The following is a 17,730-nucleotide window of genomic DNA, read 5'->3' as shown; positions in this document are numbered from 1 at the left end:
ATACAATTATCATATAAGCAGTAACTTTCAAGCTTCCCTTTATACATTTTCTGCATATATTTGCATTTAATTAAATGCAAAAAAGCCGCCACAATGCCTCTACAGGCTTATATCTCCATTTGTAAAAGGTACCCAGTGTTGGTGTCTGTGGTCTTAATTTTACTGCTGAGAATCACTGATGTAGAATACCTTCCACTCAGGAATAATTACCTATATTTCACTAAAAATTTGCGTATATTCATACATAAATCTATTCAAACTAAGAGTAGCTTATATCCATAAGCTACTCTACAAAAGTTTCATGAGTTTGGACATTAGATGACGATTTTGTCATATCAGGGTACCATGTCACTCACTCACTTTCTGAATAAAAGACCCAGGGGTCCAGCCCTCATCCGAGCATCTCAAGTTCCCCTTCCTTGCATGTTTACAGACTATTACTTGGGAGAAAGGAAATTGGAAGACGTTGGGAAACTGTAGGGCCATATCTCGAAGTCTTTAGGGACCTCCAGGGCCCAGGGAGGCATGATGTCCATATATGCATGCCACTAGCGATAAATGCACTTACAGTACTAAGTTTGTTGTAAATTTGACCATGTGTTTTCAAAAGGAGGATCAAAAATCAAAAGTGGCCTCCAATAATTTGGTCCCAGCCCAAAGGTGGCCGCACCTAGATCAGATTTGAGGTGCCTTTGGGCATTCTGTGGCCGGGGGATGGTTCCCATTTTATATACCAATATTCTACCAGCCAAGTCTGATAACAAATTGAACAGTTTTTGGGTTTTTTTTGAAGATGAAAGAGTGAAAATTGGTACATATTTGGCACTAGCCCCAAGGAGGTCACCCCTGCATCTGCCATAATAATCTTGAAAGTATGCTAATACACTCACTGATGTATTTACTCGATGCTCTTCTGGTTTTATAAAAGCAGCAACTCTAGATACAGATGGGGACATTAGTGCCCACACGTTAAATATATATATATATATATATATATATATATATATATATATATATATATATATATAGATATGTATATATATATAATGACGAAGTAGACTGGTGATGCATTTCAGTCCAACAGTGCTAGTTATTCAGACCAAATTTTCGACGAATATATTTGTCTTCCTGAAGATCGACAATGGCAATTCTGAAGAAAGACGAATGTATTCGTCGAAAATTTGGTGTGACTAAATAGCACTGCTGGACTGAAATGCATTACTACCCTACTTCGTCATATTTTCTGTACAGGTACCATATATATATATAATGTGTAAAATTTTGAAAAGAAGGAAGATAAAACTGCGAAACTATGCAGTCTGGAAGATATTCATCTTAGTACTTTTTACCTAGCTCTGTTATAACTGGTTGTACTTGTGTGTGTGTGTGTGTGTGTGTGTGTGTGAGGTCTTTTTTTATGATAAATTCCTTAATTTTGGGGTTCTGGGACCTTTTGGACATGGCGTCTATTTGAACAACTTGATAGTCTGTCATCCTTGGGATGCTACTTGCCTAGTTTGTTGAAGATCTGTCATTACATGGGGTCTTAAAAGAGAATCTGAAAATGGTTTTTGAAAATGCATGCATGACTGTCGATAGACGCCAGAAGATAAATGATGGCTATTTGCAATATTAGCTTGAACCTTTTTTTGCTGTCTTTAACCTTTGGCTAAGATGAATTTAAAATCTAATAATCAAAGTCATTGGATTTCAAGAAAACTTTCTTCCGTTTCAAGTACATCATTTTCATTTTCTGTCTTGTGATAATACAGATACTTAAGGTATGTTATGTGATCTCTGAAAATATAGATCAATGATAAAAGTGTAAAACATGAAAACTCGCGTACACTCAAAGTGTTCTATACCACAAACTCTGCCCCCCCCCCCCCCCCACGGAAGAAAGCAGTAACTGCATAGCTGCTGAGCTGAGATAAATGCGATTTTGTGTTTTTTGCAGATTCTTTAAAAACACAGAAACATTCAAAAATAATTTTGTGGTATGATTATGCACCATACCTAGTTGTCTAACAATACCTAGGAAAAAATTATGTTTCCGTTATTTCTTAAATGTTATTTAGGAAAATGCAGTTACTGCGGTGGCTCACCCTTGATTCTGGGTAGTTTCCCCACGGAAAAAAGCAGTAACTGCAGACGGCCAGGAGTCTGCTGTTTTCCCCATGGAAAAAAAACAGTAACTGCACATGCCACATGACCATAGGAGGAGAATTGTTACCACCACCAGGTTATAAAGTTCTTCTACTTTCTGGTTAGTCTAGATCTATAAGATCTAGGACCTATCGCTAGACCTAGACTAGGTCTTGTCGATTGAATGACATTCTGTGTAAAAATAAGGTAGACACCTATGTACCCTAATTGAACTTTGGAGTGCCCGGCCTGGCCCCTGACACATCATGACATGACCCTGGACTAGGCCTAGACAATAAAGTCAAGTCTCTTCGTCTTAGATCCTAGTCGAACTCTGACGTTACACTTAAGCTAGACTACAGATCTATGCCCAATGTTAGTGCTAGACCTAGGTCTATTACGTTAGATTAGGCCTACTGACATTTTGTCTAACACTAAACAGTTAACAATAGATTAGAATCTAGATCTACTCTGTAACGTTAGATCTGGTAGACCTATTTTAAACTTTAGGGCCTACACATAACTTTAGACTAATGTTAGTGCATTAATACTAGTGCTCATCTCCCTTCAATATATTTTCAGCTCACCTAGATTTTCTGGTTCTGGCCAAAGCCATGGCTACCATGACTTTTCCTCTGCAATTCATGATAGATTTACAGGCATGCCTGGACCGCAGAAACTGTGTGACAGCATGGTTAGCACTAACTATACACAGCCCAGTCGCCGCTGTACATACGTAGCGCGACAGGGCTGTACCAACGAAGCTCCAAACACGAAGAGGGTCCAACGATAGCATGCGATCGGATTGAATTTTGATACTTTAGATCATTTTTTTGTCACTTCAAACTCATCTGACGAACAAAATGATAATGAGACTTCATATCTATGCTATGAATATTGAAATTTAGATTTGATAACTTACCTAAAATGATGGTTATATGCAGCATGTGTGAACGGTTCACGAACGGTACATCGTCTTTCACGCCAGGCCATTTCCAATATCCGGGAGGTCACATGATCTGAATGCCCTTTCAAAAGGTCGCGCTGTCGACCGTGCTGCTACACCAACACTCAAGCAGCGCATCGCACGCACGCAAAAGATTTCCGCAGAGATCAAGGCGCCATTTTGAATTCTGCAACGATGAACCCTGACGGTGTTAGGGAATCCGCCAGAAAGTATCATTTTTTGGTTCCACGGACTTATCACGAGGGCTCTCAATGGACTTACGAACCTTCTGTAATACAAGCATGCACTTAAGGTGAGTAACGTTTGGTAACGTGTACATTGTTTATAAAGAACGTATAAATTTTCATAAGTTTTGTAGTTGTGTTGTGGTTCCCCACTTTGTAGGTGCCCGCTCGTTGGTCAGACGCTGTATTCGCGTAGCGTATTAACAGCGTCTGGTCGGGCTAGGTTAGCACTGGCATGATCACTCAGACTGTACCAGACCTGCAATACTGTGCATGCAAGTGATGAGTGTGATGTGATGCAATGTTTAGCTAGTTACTGTATGCTGCAGAATTTATGCGCATACATGCAGCTGCTGCACGCGTATTCTGCACTCTGAGCGCGCTGAGTCTGCCAGGTTTGCTAGTCTCCAGAAAGAAGCTTTTTCTACAACTTGTCATATGATTCCCTGCGGGCAGAGTCAAGTTACTGGTGAAACAATCTTTTTATATCTACTCTCCTAAATTATGGGAGAAACTGCTGTTTACATTGTTTCAAAAAAATTATTAGAAAAAATAAATGGTATTAGAGGAAAAAATATGCAGGAAGGACTATACAGAGTCTGAATGATAAAGACTAAATTGTTAGTTACTGCTTTCTTCCGTGGGCTTTGTTAGTTACTGCTTTTTTCCGTGGGGAAACTTGCAAAGTTGAATCAACTGGATGCAGTTACTGCTTTTTGCAAAAGTGAAAAATTGTATTTTTGGTCACTTTCATTTTTCTTTTTGCAAAACTGACCTATTAACATTGGAAAGCATTGGGTAAACTATTCATTTTTGCAAAAAAGTAGACATCCATAAAAATGTCAGTTACTGCTTTTTTCCGTGGGGGGCAGAACTCTGGACTAGGATAGTGTGAAATTGCAGTCGATTAATGTAAAGCAAATATGATCCCGGCTTCATTTCATACTGACGAAAAGAAAAGTGGTAAGTCTCACATTTGTTGTAAACTGTGTTGATGTCTTTCAAAAATGTTATTCATTCCTAGTCACCAATTAGAACAGCATCATCTGACTCCTCAGATATTTTAGAAATACAACATTACAAATGTCTAATCTATAATGGCCCGCATCTGCCACTGATATGGGTTGTGTGCAGTCAAATCTGTTTGCCCTGCAACTATACACTACCAGTTTGCTAACAGCCTGATGTAACAGATACAACACGACAAATGGTAAAAGTAACATTTATCAGAATTTATAAGCGTTTTATGAGCTTGAAGCCAATGAGAAGGATGCTGTTTGTATTGATCGACTGATGAATCAAGAGTAGGAATAGAAATGTTAAGGCATTTCCTTTTTCTTTTCTTTCTTTCTTTTTTTTTTTGTATCTGGCTTTTTTTTTTCTGTAAGTCATTGGGTGAAACCATGCAAATATATGACAAAATCCACTTCCATACAAATTATCACGGTCATATGTTGCTCATTGATAAACATGCCTTTGCCAAAAGTTTTGCAACAAAAGACACAAGTATCGACTAAACATGGCTGCAAATCATCGCAGGTAAGGAAAAAGATGTTGAAAAAAATCTGCTGAATGATTTAAGACCAATCTTGGCGTACCGTAAGCACACTTTGAAAGCTATATGAGATAATATGACAAGAACATCATCTAAACAAAATATGTCCAAACTCATGAAACTTTTGTAGAGTAGCTTATGGATAATCATGATCTTGATGACTTTCCCCTCCCCCCCCCCCCTTTGGCCTAAAAAAAAAAAGTATTGCAACATAGACACAAGTATAAGCAGTAAACATGAGGGTAAAATTACACGATATAATACATTAAATATTATGCAATCATAAAAATCTTTTAACGATTCCTACTACATAATTTGAGATTTTACTGTTGTGTACCTATTGAGCACACTTTGGAAGCTAAGTTGAGATTACAGTTGAATAAAGATATGTTCTATTTGATGCTACTTACAGTTGTTTTCTGTTCTGAGGCTTTATCTCAAGAAAATGTGAGTTTAATGTAGTACAATACTTTTAATCAATGCAAGAATATAAAACTGGGTGTAAGGATAATCGTTAAGGTCATGAATGGAATTCTAACAATTTTGCCCTTGAAATATTGGATGCATTGATTACAGTACAATTAACGTTCTGTAGCTTGTATTCGTATATCAGAAATTATATTCACGATAAAAATTTGAATAGATTTATGCTTAAACATAGCTATGCAAATTTTTAGTGAGATATAGGTAATTATTCCTGAGTGGAACGTATTCTACATCAGTGATTCTCAGCAGTAAAATTAAGACCACAGACACCATCACAAGGTACCTTTTACAGAGAGAGATATAAGCCTGTGGAGTTATAATGGCGGCCAATTTGCATTTAATTAAATGCAAATATATGCAGAAAATGTATAAAGGGAAGCTTGAAAGTTACTGTTGTATCATAATTGTATTTCCCGACCTAAAAACCATAGGTTTAGACACCAGAATCTATTTTCTACAGGTTTTATGTCCAGATATATAGCGACTTAATTCTGAGTGCTACATTAATGATATACGAAGATAGGGCTTGCACAGGCAATATGGCGGCCATTTTGTATGCAAATATATGCAAAAACTATATAAAGGGATGCTTGAAAGTTGATAAAGATATCATATTTGTATTCCTTGACCTAAAAAACATAGGTTTAGACACCGGAATTTACTTTCTGTGGGTTATATATCCCGAGATATAGGCATAAATAGGTTGTATGGCGGCCATTTTGAATTTATGCAAATCAGACACTGATCCACCACTCGAATTTTAGGGAACTTTTAATATGTTATTTTAATAGCTCTTCCGGGTCAAATGCAAGTGGAATCGTTTCTGTTGCAATTAGTTGTGGGTCATTTCATATTTTGACTGGACTATTAGTCGAAATTGTTCATCCGAATGTGTCAATCAGTCCTCTCTATTATGCTTGTCTGTAGGCTTATGCAGTGCCTAATGTGCCTGTCCTTCTCGAGAAGCCGGAGTTCAAAATTTAGAATGAACAGGACACATTTCCGAAAATCCCAATATACATTCAAAGCTAGACGAAAAAGGCAATCGTGAACGGTTCCGAACTACACAGATTCAGGATTTCTTTTAATTTGAATGCACCTATTTGGAATATGGTTGCTTATTCACGAATTTAGATGACGAATTTTGAATGACATTCCTTCGGCAGCTTGAGATGAATTTGAATGTTCTTTGCTGAAATGCGTGCTCCTCTCTTAAATTTGAATGCTCCAATAGAGAATTCGAATGACCGGATTTTTAATTTGATTTTCTGATTCAGGGCTGCGAGCGTGGGATATTTTAAATTGAATGCTCCGAACAGTAACTTGAAGTTGACCGGGAAAACCTAGTATTGCTCCGTTTAGATATTTCAACCATTTCAAAACAAATTTTCATCACATAAACTCTGAATCCCTCTTACAATTACATGCTCTTTCATATTCTATAACATGTTTCTCATTATGTCACGAAAATGACAGAAACCTAAATCTATCTCTCAACCAAAACTACGCGATCCCTTTTGACTCTTTATGTGCCAAGGCGGAAACCTCCAGTATGCCACAACTTATGAGGAGGTGCGATTTCAAAAGAGAACGTTTTGAAAGTAAGTAAATGCAACCAAATTCTGACAATTTCAAACACGATTTAAATCACGTCACCTGAAGTTGCGTGCAATATCATGTATGCAGGTCTATACATTTGTATGTGTCGGTGCGTATACATAATTATGTGAAATATAAACATATATGTGACCGTGCATTACAAAAGAAACAAAAAGTCGCACCCCTTGATTTTATATTAGGACTTTAGAAAGGTGAAACGAGTCAACCCAGTCAATTTTGAGTTATCCATATTTCCTGAAAGAGCTGTTCTTTTTCTACATTATCCCGAAGTTTAGGATCATAAATTGAATGGGAAAGTCGGTTTTCAGCAGTTTTTCTACAACCTCTTTTTGGTAAAGTAGTGTGATCAGGTTTTTCTCAGAGGCCCCTTTTAATTCCCTTGAAAATCCTTTGCACACATTCATTTTCAACTCTATTAACTTTTGACAGGATGATACTACTGCTTTGAAAGTTGACAGCTGTTATGAACAGAAAATGTTTATCAAGCATGCTAAATTTCATAATCCCTTTATTGTTGCTGCTACATAGGTTTACATCAAGTTTGTTGTCCTTTTCATGGTACGGGTAGCACGGCTTAGTAAAGATTAGGCACTTGAATACATCCTGTACTTCACATGCAACCACTTTTCTCAGTTCAAACTTTTCCAGAGTGTGCGCTTTCTTTCCAATATTTATATAGGTTAGGAGAATCCATTTGAATTGAGTTATACGTCATTTTAAAGCTTAGGGTCTGTTCTTTCAGAATCTGCCAATAACTAAAAATCTATATCTGGCGAATTTTGTGCGTTTTGTGGTGCAGTGTCACATATACACACACATAATCATGACGGGAATGTGGAGAAAGTGGGCGCAGCATTCGTTCACTTTGAATGCCTTTAATGTCAATGCCAAGTTTACGACCTTTTGAATGGTCTTCTTTGGGACTTGTCTTTAACAAGAAACAAAACCCCTAGTCAAATCTACTTAAGTTAATTCTAGACTTTCCCAACGCCTCAAGCAAGCCCGTGAAAGGTCCAAACTTGGAAAGAGAAATGTTCACACACACACACACACACACACACTTTGCTACATTTCTTGTGAGACGTGGCGATAAGTTACTAAACTCCGTCATACCAGACAAATTATTTTACCAAAGCAACTAGAGGGAATAACGATGGGTGAGTTGGTTTAAGTCTCAGAAAATGAGCTAAGATTATGATTGTGAAGTTTTAGATCAATTGTGCTGTGTCAGATGCAACTGAGAGTGCATTAATTGAATTTGAACTTCCAAAGTAGAGACATATTGGTTTTTACCGAAATATAATTTGACACCCCCTCCTCCAACCCTCTCCCGTTTTAGACGCCTAAGTATCACTTTGCAAACTGAGTCAAACCGGGATTCGTGAAAGACCTGCACATTGGTTTAAGGAATAACCTATCCATCGAAAGCAGTTTTTAACATTAAAAGTAGTTTCCGTTTTAAGTTTATTTTCTGTGTTGTGCCACAAGGCTCCCTCTGTGTAGGGTGCTCTCTTATTTATTTTAACTTTCTGCATTTCTGCTAAAGAAAAAAAAAAGATAATCTCTCACTGCAGCGGACTATTATATTCATTTTAAATAGCAATACCTATACTTTTGTTGATACCTGTCACAATGAAATTATTTCGATTCAATCATAGATTGAAACAATTAATCATCCCCTTACTCGTTTTATGAAATTAATAGATTTATAGGAACTATCTAATGGGATTACTATTAACAATGTTGCATTGCCATAGGTTGATTACACCAAATTCTTTGGCCTCGATCGGTAATGACCTGTCATGGACTTCCCATGCAAACTGTCAACATAAAATCAGGTATACCGAGCAAGGTAATGCAGTGCTTCCCTACAAATATTATTCAAAGTTATATATTACATTTACATATTGGAGTAAAGAAATCATATATTTATTTCTCCGAGACCTTAAACCTCTTGGATTAAGATTTCTTTTTCTTTTCTCTTTCCTTTCAGTACTCATTTCCTTTCTTATCATGTACACCACAGAAGCCATTTCACTTTGTTGGAAATGACGCTTCCACACTCTCTGCTGGGTAGTTGTCTATATATATATATATATATATATATATATATATATATATATATATATATATAAAACCCTGCACCACAAAACAAACAAAAAGTCGCCAGACATGAATTTTTAGTTAAGACCATAATATGGTCTTAACTAAAACTTTCACAATATTATTGTGAAAGAGCAAACTTTAAGCTTTAAAATGATGTATAAATCAAATCAAATGTGACCCTGCACCTCAAAACAAACAAAAAGTCGCCAGACATGAATTTTTAGTTAAGACCATATTCTGAAAGAGCAGACTTTAAGCTTTAAAATGATGTAACTCAAATCAAATCAAATGGACTCTCCTAACCTATCTAAATATTGGAAAGAAAGCACAAACTCAGGAAAAGTGTGAACTGAGAAAAGAGGCTCTGAAGTACAGTGACTATTCAAGCGCTTAATCTTTACCAAACCGTGCTGGCTGGGCGATGAATGGGACAAAAAACAGGAAGTAAACCACCAGAATAACAACAATGAAGAGATTATCAGATTAGACCGAAATTAAACATGCTTTATTAACACATTCTGTCCATAATCAATGCTAACTTTCAAAGCAGTAGCACTATCCTTTCAAAACTTATTAGCGTCAAAAGTGAAGAGTGTGGACAAGGTTTTTCAGAAATGAAAAAGGGATTCTAAAGACACACCTAATCACACTTTTCTACCAAAAAATGTTCGAGATAAACTACTAAAAAATCACACTTTCCTGCCCGTTTTATGATACCAAATTTTAGCATAATGTAAAAGAAGACCCGCTCTTTCAGAAAATATGAAAAAGTCAAGTTCGGCTGGGCTGACCCATTTCACTTATTTTCAATCCTCACTCAAAATCAGTGTGTGCGACTTTATATTCGTTTTGAGGTGCACGGTCACTCGACTCTCCTAACCTATCTAAATATTGGAAAGAAAGCACACACTCAGGAAAAGTGTGAACCGAGAAAAGAGGCTCTGAAGTACAGTGTCTATTCAAGCGCTTAGTCTTTATCAAACCGTAGCAGCTGGCTGTGCAATGAATGGGACAAAAAACAGGAAGTAAACCACCAGACTAACAACAATGAAGGGATTATGAGATTAAAGTGAAATTACGCATGCCTTATTAACACGTTCTGTCCATAATCAACGACAACTTTCAAAGAAGTAGCACTATCCTTTCAAAACAAGTGAAAAGTGTGTACCAGGTTTTTTCAGAAATGAAAATGGGACTCGAAAGACACACCTAATCACACTATTCTACCAAAAATGTTCGAAATAAACTGCTAAAGACCCCCTCCCGTTTTATGATACCAAATTGTAGCATAATGTAAAAGAAGACCTGCTCTTTCAGAAAATATGAAAAAATCAAGATCGGCTAGGTTGACCCATTTCATTTATTTTCAGTCCTCACGCAAAATCAGTGTGTGCGACTTTATGTTCGTTTTGTGGTTCACGGTCACATTATTATATATCTTTAATTATGTATAACGTGTCCCACAAAAACATGCTAATTGCACTCTAAATTAGTAGAACTTCAAATTTACAAAATCGGATTGTATATGATTTTATAATCGTAAGCTAGCATTCATGTTATACTACTGGCTTAAATTTTATGCTTTATGGTCTACTGAAGACAGAGATATGAGCCTTCTTTCAGCAGTCATCAGAAAACCTCTCAATCCAAGTTTCGTTTTTACGTTGAATATAGTACGTAGTCACATTACATGTAGAGCTTGTTTCTCCTGCAACTTTGTCGGGGTTCTTGAATGAGGCTTTGCATCACGTGGTGCATGCCGATGTGTTCTTGTGTTCGAACTGTTACTCTTCTCCCCGATCTGCCCTTGTTGAATTTTTTTGCTTCTACTCGTTTCCCTGTTTGTACTTGAGCACATTTCTGAATATTGTCGCCTTGCATGGTGCTCGTTGATTGAATTCTGTTTAGAATTCATTTTGTACCCTATTCAGATTTTGATCAGATTCTGTCATCTTTCGCTGAAAGCATCAGGGAGGGATGAATGAATAGGTCATCCCCAAGTTCTGAACAAAAGAAAATCCTTGCAGATGTACGCCTGTGGCTGAACGTAAACAGATATTATTTGCCCCACTTGAATAGATTTTAAAAAAAAATTGTGAGATGAACCTAACTACACAAAACTTGGATGAAGCGGTTTTTTGTTGGTTTTGTGGTGCAGGGTCACATAAACATGTATACAATGCATTCATTGAGGCTCTTACAGTTTTTTTAACATTTTTATTATGGTAATGGTATTCTCCTCCTCTACTAAGGTAAATTTGGTATCTCAAAACAAAGTGTTTACAAATATTTCTAATTTTGAGAACTCTGAGAAACTGTAAATTAAAATATGCAAACATATTTGGGGTCAAAGGACTCGTTAACCATTTTATTGTTTTACTGTTATTTTGGGAAAAGAATATCATTCGTTCGTTCGGTCGCTCGTTCTTAATTATTTTGCATCCCAAATCAATTCAACACGATTTACAAAGGTGCAACAAATTGAAACAAAACATAACCAAATGACAAATGAGCAATACAGAGGTGCAGTTTATACTACTATAGTACACGTATAACAAAAAAAAAAATATTTGTAAAGCATTTATAGTTGCATGTAATACAGATAAGGCAGTATACATCTGATTCAAAAAGGAAGCAGGAGACCGTCAACATATGCATGGCTTGACTGGGCTGATCGTCTCGTATGGAATATAGCAAGTGCAGTCTATACTACTATAGTACACGTATAACAAAAAAAAAAAAATATTTGTAAAGCATTTATAGTTGCATGTAATACAGATAAGGCAGTATACATCTGATTCAAAAAGGAAGCAGGAGGCCGTCAACATATGCATGGCTTGACTGGGCTGATCGTCTCGTATGGAATATAGCTCAGGTTTACCTCTAGTGATTTTTTTTTTTCTGCTGCAATAGTATGCTTTATTAGAAAATAGGCCCAAGCAGGCACTAAACACCATTCTGATATTATGCACTCCCTGCACGCTAAAATACATTATGACGTAGAGAGTGCAATAAAAAAAATAAAGAAATGAAGACTTTGACAAAATCAACATTGAATATTTTCCTTTATAGTACATTACTGTGCATTTGACCTACAAAAAAAAAAGCAACAGTAACCCTAAGTCGCATAGATGATAGTTTGTAACTTATAAGAATGCTTATCTCACAGAATATGTATGAAAAGAATACAAAGCATCGGTATTGCCGTGTTGTAAACTCGTGTACATAAATTGAAGCGTCATGCAAATTTAACGTTACACGACCTGGCCTCCAAAGGGATGCATGTTAAGTATTCTTATCATATAAAATGTAAGAAATACTTGAACCAGAGACGACAACAACACCAGCGCAGCTAACCATCATTACGTAAATGTTAGACTTCAGTCGATTATAATAATACAAATCAGTGCTATGTTGGCAGTGAATAAACTGGTCGAGATTGTGAATGGTGAGGGTGCCAACCATGAACACTATTCGGTCAGTGCTTCGACCTCGACAGATACCGGTTCGTTGGCAGCAGTAACAGCTTCTACGCTCCTAACACCATACATCGGACACGAATTTCTTACAATCCATTAAAAATGGTCAGAGCCAACAGCACAAAGCAAAACGTATAGAAGCTAGCGCTAAGAGGGCGTACTCTCGCGAGTTCGCACGCAAACGGGTGTAGTACGCCATGGAGCCTCACATGGAGCCCAATGGCGGCTACTTTAATAGTAAAGATAACGCGAGCTTCTTAGACACGTGAGCCTATAATGGAGCAAATTGTGCCTTCCTTACATTTTCTACATTTTAAGGAGGCACATAGCGGTAAAATTTTGTTTCAGACCTCAAAATATCACCAGAAGCATATTTTGTGTCGGTACGTTCAACAAAGTGAAGTAATGTCATTTACTTATCAATCTGTAGTCCCTCAAAGTTTGTGTTTGAGCTGACAAACGCTTTCTCTCTTTCTCTCTCGGGCTACATTAGCTCAAACATTGTGGGACTGCATACTGGAAAATAAATGACATTTCTTCAATTGCATTTCATGATTAGACAGGAATGATCCTTTTGTATGACAAAACGAGGTCCTAAGTACATCTCTTCCCATGTATGTCCCCTAAAACGGGGAAAAATGAAAGGGAGACAGAACTCACTATAACGACACTGCTATGATCACGTAATATACGCCCTCTATCGGTCTGTTACCTAAATGACGTCCGTATTTCGCCATTAGCGTGTTACGCGAAATCGCGGGAGTAAGCCCTCTTAGCGCTAGTTTATATACACTCAGCAAAAAAAGTAAACACTTTTCCAAGCTCATATATTTCATAAAATATTTGGCTAAATATTTATATTTTATATATCATATTAAAGGTAATTTGATTGGCTATCACCCTGGTAGGTTAGTACAAAGGGAAACTTTACGCATGAGTGAACACATGTGTTTTTCTCTTCCAAGGCACAAAAGTAAAAATTGCAAAAATGGACAAGTTCTTATTCATGCGTATGTGCTCTCTCATGTAACAATGAGAGCAAAAGACAAATTTAACACGATCAGATCCACAAATTAATGTACAGAATCACCCACTGATCTCTATAATGTCTTTGTAGCCTCCAAAGATAAAGAAAGGCAAAAAAAAAATGGAGAAAATGAAGAATATTTTGTAATATCCAAATTCAAATGACATTAGAGAAGAGGCAGTATTAACAAAAATGGTAGAAATTCGAAATGTTATTTCAAATTTAAAAAATTGAAAATATTTGGTTCTTGAATTTGTATCATGATTTCTTAAATTCTTAAATTCCTAAATTAAAAGAATGAAATACAGAAATTCTTTTCACTGAATCACCTTTACGGCTTACTCCCTATGTCATTTGAATTTGAGTGGACAAAAAAGGTTTTATTTTCCTCCTTTAGTTTCCCACTTCCTTTTTGTTTGAGGATATAAAGAGATACAAGGGAACAAAAAGCTTACTTTTGGTATTCATTCATATCTCTCATTGTCTTAAACTAATCTTTTGCTATCAGTGCTACCTTCATATCCGAGCACATACTGACAAGCTTTTCCTTGAGCACAACATTCTGAAAATAAATGAGTTGTATTTGTTACAACTTGGTCAATTTATGTTTAATTACAACTGCAATCATCTACCCAAAATATGTTATTCTTTATTTCACCGTAACAGCCACGTACATAATTATCCCACTAGACAATCTAAAGAATTTCATCTTCCCTTAGTTAGAACTGTACACACTCAAAATACATTTGTTTATACCGGACCCAGATTTTGGAATAGCTTAGATAATGATCTAAAAGAATCTGTGAAGTTAATTACATTTAAGTATAAACTCAAAAAATATTTGTTTTCTAAATATACCAGTTAATTCTGTTTAATGGAAAAACCCGTCATGTTTCACTTTTCCTTGAGATTTTGTAGTGTGTCCACAGACCTTTTCCATCCCTCTCCTTTTCCTTCTCTATTCTTCCCTGCTACTTTTTCCTCGTTCTTCGTTGTCCAGTATCTGTCTGAGTGCATTTCCTCAAATTTTGTTATTTCTGTGTATTGTGTTATTGTTGTTGTCGTCGTTATGTTTTTTGTGGCAGATTGCATATCTTTTTCCATTCAATTTTCCTGGCACACCTGGCCCCATAGTGTCTGTGCCACAAATGTGATATGTTATATAGTTTATACGATTGCATCCTAAAATCCTAGTAAGTATTGTTCATAGTATCAACATCATTATATCAATTAGTAAAATGTACAATAGTATATAGAAGAATTGAAATGAATATGTCTATTTGGTATAACAAATTGGTGCTGTTGTTGTTTTGTTCCAGTGTTCCACGTTTTACAAGCGTGGCTTTTTTAGTGGAACACTGGTTTCCATCATTGTGATTATTTACTATTTTTGTTGCCATGACAAAGTGCATTGTTTCTTTTTACGACACCATTCGTGTATAATATACTTTATATTGTATTGAAAAAAAAAATCCTTTATCGGACGAGTGTAAGAGAAATGAAAAAAAATTGTATCACTGTGGATTATGTCAACTTTTTCTTTTCTTTCTTTGTGATGATGGAAATAAATAAACTATTGAATTGAATTGAATGAATGCATTTTCAAATGAATGACCAACTGTCAAGTTCTGCAATTTTTACTTTCGTGCCTTCGAAGACAAAAAAAAAAATGTGTTCACTCATGCGTGAAATTTCCCTTTGTACTAACCTACTGGATTGATAGCTAATTAAATAACCTTTAATATGGTATATGACACAAAGATTTTGACTAAAATCTTCCATGAAAAATATGGAATAGAAAAAGTGTCATACTGTACGTATAATGTTTGTATTTTTAATCAATGTGTGGACCCTTTTGAAAACCAGCCTTTGGCTGACGAGGGTGTTCCACCCCATGAGTGGAAAATAACAATTGAATTGAATTGAATTTCTTTTTTTTTTTTTTTGCTGAGGGTATACTCCTTGCTGCAAGGTCACGAGTACTACTATGACAGCCTCTCTGCTGGGGTGGTTCTCGAAGACGACAATGAAGGAAATGGCGAACGCATTCGTTCCTCCAGTGGCCAAGTATATGACAATGAAGAGCAGGTAGATGCTCATTAAGAAGATGTAGTATGTGCACGAAGCGGCCAACGATCAGGGTGAGGATATTTCTGATGACGCAGACAACGGTGGGAAGTAGATGGATGCTGCCGTAAAACAAGTTTGGTACTTTTATCGATATGGCAATGTACAACGGCCCCCAGTCGAGAGTGGTTATGATGATAGAAGTAGTGGCGGTGAGGTTGAAGAGAAACCACTGAATCTGGTATCAGATTTCCCCTGAAAGTAAAAGGAAGGATAAATAACATAAAAATAGGAGAAAAATAGTAATCAACACAAATGAAAACGAAAATGATAAACGACCCTCTTTAATGCGCTTATCTCTGAACTAGCATAGTATAAGAGCCTTGTGTAGTTTATTCATCTCAAATATTACCATACGTTTGTTTGAAGAAATACACCTTCATTTTCGTACTGTGAGCCAATTCATCTTTTGATCATAGACCAACTAAACCATAATACCCTGGCCAGAAAAGAAAATAGCCGTGCTGAAAACGTTCGTACTTGCATACCGCTTGTTTCAGTCGCCGTAAGATAAAAAGGGTAGCCCTGCATCGGAAACAAGTGAACTTTAATGACACACTATATACTTCGCGTAGCACTTAGGTTGTCATATTAATCATTAATAATTCTTTGTTTTAATAATTTATCAACGTTTTCTTGAAAATACATATTGTGGGTTAATTCAGTTTGATATGTTTTACAATGGCACCCTTGTAGCATAGAGTGGTAGATAGAATGAACAGGCAGTGATGAAAAAAAAAAAACAAACAAAACAATCACATGAATCAAAGAATAAAATCAACTACGTATGTACATAAAAGGTGGAACAGAATTGGCAAAGGTGAGAGTGACTAAGGAAATCGACTATTAAAAAGTGAAAAGTTTTAAAGGCGTTATGCAAGAATATCCCTTTTGGGCGAAGAACATGAGCTGCATGTTATTTCTAATGTTGTGTGAAATGAAGTTAAAAAATACATCTAACTGATCATCAATGATAAATGTTGGATGTTGACGATTGAATGTTGAATGTTGGTTGGATATGAATAAATGTTTCTCTTGGATGGGAAATAATCTTTTAAAGCTTGAGGTAACACATTTTTGGTATGCTTAAACATAGTATTCTTTAATACTGTTTGAAAAGCATTGATATCATCTAATTTGAGACCTTTTCGTAATCGATGAAATAAAGGACGTGTACATAAAAGTATGTAGTGAAGGTGGAATTTGTACAATCTCTCACAGCCTTCTTTTGCAAAACATTTTTTTTTCAATTTTGATTTTACACAATTTCCCAACAAATGAGATTGCAGTGTATTAGGTAAGGTAGCAACAAAACCAAATAAACCTAAAAGACATTTTCTGTCCCAAACAATGTTTTACTGTGAACAATATTGCTACTCCTGTAGGAAATTTCGAGGATATAATAATTAGCTTTATGATAATGTTATTATATGCAATGAAAAATTATGTACAATAAAAATAAGATACAGAGAAAAAGATGAAGATAGATTATAGGTAGAAAGGCAGACTGATAGATAGATATATAGATAGAGAAGTCAATGGAGAAGTAAATAACTATTAACTCATTGTTGGTAATGTTGACGGAAAACGTGACCATGTCCACAGATTTTAATGTGATTTTTATGGCTTACTAGTATTTATTCATTTTGCTTTATTTATAATCGTGTGAGTGAACATGTGTTGGCGATATAACTGAGATAAAAACAATTATACCCCAATCCTGACTCTTCAAAGCATTTGGTCTATCTTTACAAACCATCCAGTTGTAGTATATCGGTGATTTTAAGGAAGGTCATTTGGCGATTTTAATCTGTACGGTTTTGACGATATTTTCAGTAATGTATATACGTCACTCTTTGTTGTAGGGGTACCATTTTTTTTTTCTTGTTTTGTCTCATTCGGGGTCGAAAAACTCTTTTTATCAACCACTCTTTCTTCATAATATCATTTAAAAAAAAAATATATATATATATATATATATATATATAAGTATT

This window comes from Diadema setosum, unplaced genomic scaffold (assembly GCF_964275005.1).
Source record: "Diadema setosum unplaced genomic scaffold, eeDiaSeto1 scaffold_24, whole genome shotgun sequence".
Classification (NCBI taxonomy): Eukaryota; Metazoa; Echinodermata; class Echinoidea; order Diadematoida; family Diadematidae; genus Diadema; species Diadema setosum.
The sequence above is the reverse complement of the archived record's forward strand: the minus strand, read 5'-3'. Positions refer to the sequence as shown.